General features: G+C 42.0%; 1 long non-coding RNA gene across 1 annotated transcript in view; it reads right to left on the bottom strand.

Annotated features, from left to right (window-relative positions):
- Positions 1-7302: 7302 nt before the first annotated feature.
- LOC118500630 overlaps positions 7303-11521 on the bottom strand; it is a 28909-nt gene continuing 24690 nt past the window's right edge. The window contains exon 3 of the long non-coding RNA XR_004903205.1: positions 7303-7491. This is a non-coding gene — a long non-coding RNA (uncharacterized LOC118500630). The remainder of the gene's footprint in view (positions 7492-11521) is intronic.

Raw genomic sequence — 11521 nt, forward strand, 5'->3', positions numbered from 1 at the left:
AGCTCCCCCCTCCCATAGAGCAAAGCCAGACTGGAAAGAAGGGGACAAGTCTGGAGGTATGGATGCTGGGAAGGCCTGGACTTCAAAACATTTTAAGTAGGGAGCTCTGCTTTGGAAACCATGAGCTGTATGTGACAATCTAGTAGGGAGACAAAGAAAAAGACTGATGAAACATAGGAGATTCATGATTAAATACATGTCATTATTTAGACATGGAACTAGGCACAGGCAAGAGCCATTCTATGGGATTTCTTGTCTCCAAGCCCAAGTGGAACTCCAGTGCCCTCTCCCTCTAGATTAATGCAACACTCTTTGTTAAATTTAACATCAACTGCTTATATTCTGACCAAACCTTTTATGTGACTATGCCTTATGTTTTTACCATACTGTAAATGTGTCTTTTATTTTGCACATAGTCTGATGCTGAGCCAGTGCTAAAAGTATGAACACTCAAATGAGTGACGTGAAGGGATGCTGGTGAAGAGTCTTTCCAGACAAAAGCAGAGTTGTGAGGGGAGGCCAAGACAGTGATCACGTTTCACTTCCTGCTCTTTTAGGAATGTTTGCTGAGTCAGGCAGTGCCAATTACTGGTTTTATTCCATTGTTTAAAATGTATGTTATTCTCAAAGCCTACTCACTAGAAGCACCTCATCTTCCTCAGCCACTGTCCTTGGCTGTCCTCTTTCCTCATTTCTCTACTGTGCCAATGTTCCCAGGTCTCAGACACTTCATTTTCCTAGCTCTAAAAGAAATGATTCTTTATGAGAAGTAATACATAGGGTCATATGGGAAACAGGGAATAACTGCTTAGGAAATGTCTCAGTGTGTTTATTATTCCTTCTTTCAATGATTTTCTGGGTTTTAAAAAAGTGAAACATTCACTTTATTTCCAAGCAAAGATTTTTGCACTTAAATCTTCTAAGAATAAGAAGAGTCTATGGGGAACTGGTGTACAGATTCATGACTATTATTGAAAAAAAGTTTAGATTTATAGTTTCCAAATTGTCTTTAAACCATGGAACACTCCCCCAAACTTCACTTTGACTGTCCCTAAGGGGACTTAATAAAGAATATCTGAAACCTGTTTTTAGATGATTGGACAAGATAAGATTCCAGTCACAGTGCCAGCTAGTGAGGGTAGCTGGCAATTGGGCTGTAGGAGATATTTATAATCACTGGCTTTTTTAATTAAGTGGATGTTATGGTTCACTTTGATTGAGGTAACCCATGAATGATAGGAGTGTCAGTCTGGATGAAGTTTGCATTCAAATTCCACTGCTTCCTACCTGTGTGACATTGAGTTGCTTAACTTATCAACACCTCAGTTTATTATCTCTAATATGGAGATATATTAATCACTTCATAAAGTTAATTTACTAGAATAAAATGATATAAACACTGTAGTGCAAATGATATAAACACTAAACACTGTATCTGGCATGTGGTGAACATTCAATAAATATTAGCTAATATTTTTATAATTATATCTATTAACAACTCAAATTACTTTCCATCCATGCACAGTACAGGAAGTCTACTGCCCAATACAACTTCAAACTATTGTTGACACCTTTAGTCTAAGACTTCGATCTGACTGGATCTTTTTTATGCTGGTGAGGTCCTCATTAAGTTCCTTGAGCATCCTTATAACAAGTGTTTTGAGCTCTGCACCACAACTGCTTATCTTTTTTTGTTTAGTTCTTTTTCTGGAGATTTGATCTGTTCTTTCATTTGGACCATGTTTCTTTGCTTCCTCATTTTGTCAGCTTCCCTGTGTTGTTTCTATGTATTAGGTAGAGCGGCTATGACTCCCTATCTTGGCAGCAAGGCCTAATGTAGTAGGTGTCCTGTAGGATACAGTGGCACAGCCTCCTCTATCAACCAAGTTGGGTACTCAAGGTACATCCTTTGTGTGGGCTGAATACACCCTCTTCTTGTAGTTGAGACTTGATATCTGTTAGCAACTCAATGGGAGGGATTTACCCAGGCCAGTTAGCCGCAAGGTCTGTCTGTGACCACTGATCACCAACCACCATTCTCTGTGAGGTATCAGCTGTGCAGGGGCAGGGTGGTGGTGCTCTGACGTAGTCTGTAATTGTCCACTGGGTGCACAATTACTCCAGGCTCTGCAGTTTCCTGAGTAGTGCAAGCCAAAGTCAGCCCCACCTGTGTTCTTCCAAGGATTAGCCTGCCTGAGCTATAAAGCAAACTGAAATGGCTGAGCTTGGAGGTTGTGCTGAGCTTGGAGATTCTCAGGTGAACCCAGGCTGTGAATCTAGCTTACTATTGCTAGTGCTGGGCCTGGGGCCACTAAGCAAGAGGTATGGGGGCTGGAGGCTCACTGAGGCTACCTCTTGCTTGCTTGAGAGGATTTAGGAAGTTGAGAAGCATGAGCCAAGGTCAGCTCTTCATATGGAAAAGCCACTGTCAACAGATTGGGTGGGCCCATAAGTGGTGTGAGATGGAGTCTCAGGGGATCTCCTGGGCAGGGCAAAAAGTATTAAGCAGGTTGATGGAGTCTCAGATATGGCATCAGCCTGCTGGCTCGGTGGCTCTGTGGGAGGAGGGTTGAAAAAAGGGACTATGGCCTCAGCTTACCTTTCTGTCTGAGAGAAAGCTGTCCCCAAGCTCTTGCCTTAATGCCAGACACTTCAGTTCCTCCCTGTATGCCACTGGTGTCTTTCAAACAGCAACCCCAGGCTGGAGCTCAGAGGAAGCTCTGAGTAAGTCCGTGTGTGGGTTCTTCAAGAGGAGCCACTTGAGACTCCAGAAGTTTCTTCCACTGACTCAATACCCACCAGTTTTTGCAGCCAGAAGTTACAGGGATTTATCTTTCTGGCACTGGAACCCTGGGCTGGGGGTCCTGGTGTGGGGCTGGAACTCCCTGCTCCAGAGATATCCCCCTCAAATTTTTATCCACCACACATGGATGTGAGACCAGCCTGTTCTGCATCTCTGCCCCTCCTATCAGTCTGGATGAATGCGGTTTCTTATTTCCATAGTTTTCTGACTTCCATTCAACTTGATTCTGATTGTTCTAAGTGAGGGTTGTTCTATAGTTTAGTTGTAATTTTGATGTGGTCTGTGAGGTGAAAACCATGTTTACTGATGCCACCATTTTGACGAAGTTTGCACCATTTCTGAGTGTCAGGAATCAAGGAAGGCTGAGATTGCTGGTCCTGGCTCAGCATCTCTCATAAGGTCTCATTGGAGCTGTCAGCTAGGGCTGTAGTTCCCAAAGACTTGATTGGAGCCAAAGTTTAACTTCCAATCTCATTCACATGGCTGTTGGTAGGAGGCTTCTGTTTCTCTCCACAGGGATGTTTAGGACTTAGTTTACCTCAGTGTGAGCGATCCAAGAGATAGAGAACATAGAAGGAATAAGTTCCAATGACCTTTATGATCTAGTCTCAGCACTGCACATCGTACCTCCACCTTATTTTCTTCATTAGAATCAAGTTCAGCCCACTTGAGGAGAGGGAAAGCTCCACTTCCTCAAGGGAATAATATCTAAAAGTTATGGACATATTTTTTAAATCACAACATGGAAAAGTAGGATGTGTTCTCTTTTTGTTATTTGGACAATATTCTTGGATTGTGTTGTGTGCGTGTATGTGAGTGTGTGCATGCATGCATGCTCAGACATGATTACAGAGTGGCCAAGAATTGTTGCTCACATTTTATCTTTACCTGTCTCTAAAAAAAAACTTTTAATGTTATTTAGCTGAGACAAAAGATTATTGAGAATCTGTTATATTCTAACTTTCTTGTAATAGACACTACCTCATAATCATTTTAGTACCTGACCCAACCACCAAAATTCTAGCACCTATATCCACAGTAAAAATTGATAAAATCTTATTGAATCCATGCAAGATTCAATGAGTGATTGAATAAATAAATAAGCACTTACACTGGTAACATCTGTGCTTTTAGGAGATACAACTGAACTCAGTTTCTCATATTCTGATTTGATTCTGTCTTTTCCTTTTTCATATACCCAGTCAGGCTTTCTTGATCATGATGTGACCTTTGATTCTGGAGAACTAGTCAAGTAGTTGTTCACACCCTTTGGCTTCTTCCAGATGCCAGAGGGAAGTTCCATTCTCACCATGAGTTAGCGTTTTTCCAATGCTTGTTTGATGAGCTGCTTGCTGAATAGATTTCCTGTTTGAGTTTGACAAGAAAGTTTTCCCAGGAGGTATTAAAATGAGGCCTTGGTAAGGTGTTTCTGGACAGTCCCCATCCTCAGGCTGAGGACATTTAAAGTAACACAACATTCCATTAAAAAAATGTTTTAAAGGTTTTGGTTTACAGGCTATCCTTGGGTTAAAATTTGTAAGCATTAGATTTAAAACTGGCTTACATAATGTGCTTTAATACAAGATAGTAGTGGTGTTGTTTTCCCCTCATAAGAAGGAAATCAGCTTTTGGCTATGTATTTAAAATAATTTGTGACAGTGTTGCCTGGGGTGCCTCAGACCCTGAATGTGCCTGGTGGGTCAGCTTAAAATGCTGGATCAGTCCAATCTCTACATATCTGGCCCCTTTTAATATGGTTATGTTTTCTTGCCCCTTCATGCCCTGCCACCTGCTCTTGATGATATAGGACTACCATCAGGTGGACCATGACCGAACATGCACCTGTACCCCCTGCTGAGACCCACTGAGGTCCTGTGTGTTTCTGGATATATGCAGGACCCCATACATATACCTCTTCACCCCTCCTGTCTGACCCTACCTGAAAAGGAGAGATGTTGTAACACTTACTTGTGCTTTTGACTAGGGATCCCTCATGTATTAGTTTCCTAGAGCTACCCTCAAGAATTACATAAATGTGGTGACTTAAAATAACAGGTTTATTCTCTAACAGTTTCTGGATGCCAGAAGTTAAAAATTAAAGACAGTATTGGCAGGGTTGAGTCTTTCTAGAGTCTCTGAGTCAAAATCTTTCCCATGCCTGTCTCCTGGCTCCTGGCAATTGCCAGCAATCTCTGGATTTCCTTGGCTTGTTGTTGCATCACTCCAATCTCTCTCTCTGTGATCACATGAAATTCTCTTCTGTGTATCTGTGACTTCACATAGCCTTCTCATAAGGACAGTACTTTTCAGGTTTAAGACCTACCTTAATCCAGTATGACCGTATATTAACTACTTACATCACATCTGAAAAGACCCTATTTTCATATACGGTCATATTCTGAGGCTCTGTTGGATATGGCTTTTGAGGGGCAACATTCAACCCACTCCTTTCTTCCCAGCTAGGATCTTACAAGAGCTTGAGGCAGCATTCGAGCTTAGTTGATATTTTACCCACTCTTTGAACCTACCATATTTTTCAGACTATACGACACACTTTCCCTTCCCCAAATTTGGGAGGAAATGGGGGTGCATCTTATAGTCCGGACATAGCTTACCTGGCTCATTGTAGCAGGAGGGTAAGGTGGCAGTGGTGGAACAGGGTCAAGAGTTATTAAATATTTTACCACATTTTTTGCTTCAAAAAATCTTTTTCCTATTTTCCTCCTCTAAAACCTAGGTGCATTTTATGGTCCTAAAAATACAGCATATTTCTGCATGAAGAGTTATTTATCTAAAGAGAAAAGACCTGGAAAACTAGTGTTTCATCATTAAATATATATTTGAGTGGCAGCTCAGAGAATATAATGTACGTATAAATCATTCAATGCTTGTCATGTGTACCTTAATAAGAGCAGAAATCATTCAGTGGGCAGCTACACTGTGTGGAGTTTATCACTGATCTTCAGTCACTGTAATAAAAGCTAACAGTTATTGGTTGTTAATTATTTATCAGGGAACATGTCACATATTTAATATATGGCATCTCATTCCATCCCCATAGCAGTTCTGTGAAAGAAATAAATAAATTAAGGCTTGCAAAAATTACTTATTTTTCAATGGTAAACACATTCTCAAATGGATGTCAGAGTCCAGAGATTGGACTCTTCAACTCTGTTCAATGTAGTCTCCCTAGAAAAAAGACATTATCTTTACCACTTGGCAGATGAGAAATGTGTGGGTATAAGAAATTAAGTCATCTCCCCTGGCTGGTGTAGCTCAGTGGATTGAGTGAGGGCTGCAAACCAAAGAGTAGCTGGTTCGATTCCCAGTCAGGGTAAATGCTTGAGTTGTGGGCCAGGACCCCAGTGGGGGCCATGTGAGAGGCAACCACACACTGATATTTTCTTCCTCTCTATCTTCCTCCTGTCCTCTCTCTCTAAAAATGAATAAATAAAACCTTTAAAAAAATTAAGTTATCTGCCCAAAACCTCCTAGTCAATAATTCTGAAGTACAAATCCTAGTCTGTTTTGCCTCAATCTAAATTTGCCAGTTTGGGCTCTACAGAGACTCAGGTAATGATGACAATGGAAAGAAAGGTTGGGTCTTTGAGGATTCAGTTAGTAAAAAAATGAGGAGGTAGAAACATGGATAATAAGCAAGTATGTTTACCCAAGAGTTTGTTCATCCCAGCTAGCCTCGATGTGCCTAGTATTTTGTGTTCACAAGCCCTTTCTTCCTTGCTGAGGCTGATTCTGTGTGTGTGTGTGGGTGTTGGGGTGGGGAAGACAATAGAGGTTCATACTACTCTCTGCTCCTTGGATTTAGGGCTATGGGACTACCATATAGGGTGCTTCATGCCATAAATGATGGCTGCACACACAAGATGGTGTCAGAACTCAGACCACTTGTTTTGCTCCTCGCTCATTTCCTCCCCACTTTTTTCTCCTCTTCTCCTCCCTCCCCTTTGTTCAGCTGTTTTATAAACACTTCCACAACTGACCCATAGTTCTCATGTCACTCAGTAGCATATCATTTTCCCCTTTGAGATTACCTTTGAGGTTTATTTAAATTGTGTCTTTACTCCTCATCTCTAAAATGGGCTTAATAATACCATCTACTTTGCAGGTGTTATATGAATATCAAATAAGATAATGATTTAATGAGCCAATAAATATTAGGTACTATTAATAAAGTTATGAAGAGGAAGTTTCAGAGCATGATTTGACCAAGATATTTTCTACTCTCCTTCTTTAACATTGGCATAAATTTGATCATATCTCTGATTTTCAAATATGTTCTGATATAAAATATTCTGTTCCACTTTTTCCATAAAGCACTGAAATGTTTCACAAACATTTGAGTGTTCACATTACATATACAAAATGAGGTCTCAAATATGAAAGAAAGTGACATCAACAACATCAAAACCAAACCCTTTATTAAACAATTTTAATTTGGAAGATAAATTCACTATATTTCAAGCATAATTAAACCTTTTTAAAAATCAGAAGTTGTTTGTTGAAGTAATCAAGTACAAATCACACACATGTTCTCAGTTTAGTCATTTCCTACAGGATTATAACTCAGACCTCAATTTAGCCACTAGCTTTCCCACATTATTCAATCCCAGGTCCGGTCCCTCTGTGAGCACTGTCATACAGCTCTATCCTGTCACATAACTTCATTCCTAGGACCAGGAAAGAAAAGCAGGGCCACAGTTCAGCCTGACCACAGGTCTTTAATAACACCCTGGGCTCTTCGCCCCTGAGTGAGTTTGGCTGAGGAGCCCTGTATTTACTATAGACCGGGACCCACTTCTTCATCTCAGAGTTCAATTGAACTCTTCATTTCACTGTTACCACTTAGAGGCACTCTGTGTTTTACGCTCACACATTTTCATTTTTTTAGGTGACATAGAAGTGAGAAAGTGCTGCAACTATGTCCTCTAAGAAAAACTGGAAAAAATAAGCCAATGCTTAAAGATGCTGTATTTGACCCTCATAATAAAACAAAAAAAGTGATAAAGGATACAGTAGCAATCTTAAAAGGGTAGCAGATGCTGGTGGCATTTCCTACAAAGTGTGAACTTTGGTTGCACATTTGGTTGCACACAGGCCTTCCCTGACCCACCACACTGCTGCTGCCCCAGGGACTTCTGCAAGTGCCCTCTTGACTCCACAGGGACCTCTGCAGTGGAGATGTGGTCTGCAGCCACTTTGAGCTGACCTTCTGGAGTTTCTATGTTCTACTGAGACAAGCACTGAGGGGGGCTCTGGAAATAGATGCCAAAAGAGAACAGATCACAACTTGTGTGAGACATGCAGTGCCTTCCAGAGCCATGTCTGACTTCTTCCCAAGGCCTCTGCTTTCCAGTCGTTAGCCACACTCCCAGTTGTTGTGCCCATTTGTGGCCTGACCTCTGTGAGGAAGAGCCTCGAGGCTCCTCTCTGTAATGAAGAACCAACAGCCAGCCCTGCTGCCTTGACTTATTTTCTGTGCATATCCAGGGAAGTAATGAGGGGAACAAAACAACTGGGATTTATATTTTTCCACAATTCTGATCTCCTTGAATGGAAACTCTCATCAGCCAGCATACTCAGGTGGTGGGCTGAACACAATGGAGAGTTCACAAAAGGAGAGACGAAGTTCTCTGACATAGGAAAAATCTGCTTTGGATTCTCTTCATGGGCAGGGTATGAGTGCACAGGAAAATTTTCTGAAACTGCCCAGCACAATCTCACACACAGCAGTTCTGAAAGCTGGTGCAGGGGGCCTGAAGGATTAGAAAAATCTGCCAGGGCAGAGCTGCAGAAACCCTACCCCAGCCCTTCTTTCCAGTAAGGCCTCACCCTCATGGGGCTTGGCAGAGCTCAAGGATGGAAGGACGGGTTTCAGCTTGCAACCAGCTGAGCTGCAGTGTTGGAGAGAGAAAACTGTAGGAACAAAGGCCAGGATACAACCCCACCCTGAATGTTTGGCATTGGCTGAAGCAGAACAACAGTTGTTAGTGTTCATGGTTATCCTGGGTGACTAGCAGTTGAATGTTCTTTAGTATTACAGTTGCATAACTATTTCTGCTACTAAGAATGATTCAGCAATAAACTAAGGTTCATTTTCCTGTGACACAAAGGCCCTTTTCGTACTCAGTCTTGGAGATACAACTTATTGTATTTTTGTTTTCTGACCGTGTGACAGTGTAATAAGCAGGTTGGCACACATGGCCTCCCTTAGGCTCATGACAAGCCTTGAAGTTGTGAAGTTTGGAGCACATAGTGTGTTGCCACTAGCTCTTCCTGGTCACTGCTGGAGCTGATGTTTCACCTAGTTCTTCTGACTCCAGTGACCATCTCTCTTCCCTGCTGTCATCCTGAAGCCTGGGGCCAACAGGGTCCTAGTTGGTGTCCATGATGGAAGGCTGTTACTGAGGGTGAAGGATCAGGGCTGTGAACAGGAGGCCTGGCACTCAAAGCTGACATGACTCTGTGGATCACACACACTCATGGACTTCAGGGGAAGCAGAGCGTGCATAAGATGACAGTCTCCATTTGCTTGGACTCTCCTGGGTTTAGCACTGACTTTCCTGCATCCTGGGAACACCCTCAGTCCAGGGCAAACACACATGTGAATTATACTGTGCTCCTTTGATTCCACCTGAATTTCTGGTAGCACCTGCAGGTGCAGAGGATTCTTAGCCTCAAGTTCTTAGAAAATCCTGGAGGCTCTGGGACCACATTATTGATTTCTCTAAGACAGTTCCACTGAGCCTGGACTCCTGGCCATTTTGCCCCCAGTAGCTACATTTTAAATATTTTAAAAATCTAAACATTTAGTTACCAGTGGGAACCAAGTTAATCATAATCTTATTTGCTGCTGAACCAGGCCATATAGGAAGTGCTTCACCTTGATCCCCAGGACACACATACAATGTACGGATTATTATTCCCATTTTACAAATGTGGCAGCTGAGGGCATGCATGTTCCAGGTCCTGAACCAGGTGTATCTGACACCACAGCCCTTACTCCTGTATCATACTTCTCAAAGTCCTTCCTGGCATATTCTGTCCTGAGGAAATTAGAGTTCCATGGATACTTTGAGATTTGCATGTTTCTTTGGAGACTTTTGGAAACTTTTGGAGTGGCACCAGGCTCATAGCTTTAGAAAATTCAGTACCCTGGGAGATTTGACCCCAGAATTTCATGGAAACACTGTGAAAAGGTTTACAAGAGGGAGTCAGCTGGCAATTTCTGCAAACCTAAAATTAGGACTGACATGCTTTATTCTCCAACACAACGGTGAACTTTTTTAGCTCAACTTTTTAAAAATAGGTTACCTTCCAAGTTGCAGCTTTTGGCATTTATATCACCCAAGCAATTCTCCCTGAGAAGGGATGTAGGGTAAGTAAAGGCAATCTGGATTCCTCACCCAGGTGTCTGGGTAGCTGAGGGAAACAGTGTTCCCACAGCCTTGAAGGGGCCTAATAAGTAGCATTCTCATAGCCTTGAAACTGGGTCCAATAAACTGTCCCTCCAACATGAAGTGGACTCACATGCACAGAATTATGTTATGTAATTTCTAGCATCTTGCTGGCTTTGTTCCCCTCTGATATTTAAATAGATAGGGACTCCCTGCTGGGGGTGATGATGATGAGACACATAAGGGGACAGGTGCCAAGATGGGTGCCACACTGAAAAGCAAGGGCCAAGACATGAGACATGCAGATGCACACGCAGCTTGCAGCGTGTGTGCCTCACCCACCCATGAATAAAGACATCCAGACAACCCGGCAGTTCCGTGGATATTTTCTGTCTGCATGAATACCATGGACCAGACCAGCCTTGGAAGGTCACAACACAATGGATTAGGCTCATAAGGATTATACAGATATGAAATCTCACTCACTAACACTATTTTTTGTAAAACTTTTTTTATATTAATGTGCTAAAAGGTTGTGCCAAGATCTTAAGAGGGAGTTCACCAAATGAGTGTTTTTGTGTTTGTTCTGGCACTGACTATGTTGGTACTCTTTTGCCCTTGTCCGTAAGTAAACATCTTTTCATCACTGAGATAAAGATTGGTTTCTTTGGTTTAAAGGTTGGGACTCAGAATAAAATGGGCCTGACTTCATCAGTGTTTGCAGCTAAAACAGTGGCTCCCACTCAAGCCTCACGGACTGGCAGTACTTTCACCTAGTGCTTTTAATTTGGCTATGACTAAGCAGAACTAATTTTAATTGCCAGCTCTGAATTAGGCAGAAATATATGTTAAATTGGACCTACTACACTTACTATATTACATTGAGAGAGATCTTTGTGGTAAAACTTACAACAGTTTTCAGAACAAATTTCTGTTCATAGCTGTTACCTGAAGAATGTTCCATAGTCTAAACCCTATTGTGTGTAGATGTGGAACACCTGCCCAACCCTTTCAGTCCACAGCGTAAAAGTGTCTTCGCATAGAATGAATTTACCTGGAGGTGAGTGTGGCAGTGTGCTGCAAATACTACAGTTAATAAAATCTGTCTTGGACACTCCACATCAATCCCGGCAGTAAATTCAGGAAATTCGTGTCAGGTACTTCAGAAGTGCTTTTGAGCACTTGCCCAAGTAAGTGAAATCCCTTTGGCCTCTAAGAGCTAGTAAGCAGGCTGCATTTCAGATTTCTTCCTGCCTACATTATGCACCCTCTGTGCGCACACTATACAATCAAATGAGACATC

This window comes from Phyllostomus discolor, chromosome 1 (assembly GCF_004126475.2).
Source record: "Phyllostomus discolor isolate MPI-MPIP mPhyDis1 chromosome 1, mPhyDis1.pri.v3, whole genome shotgun sequence".
Classification (NCBI taxonomy): Eukaryota; Metazoa; Chordata; class Mammalia; order Chiroptera; family Phyllostomidae; genus Phyllostomus; species Phyllostomus discolor.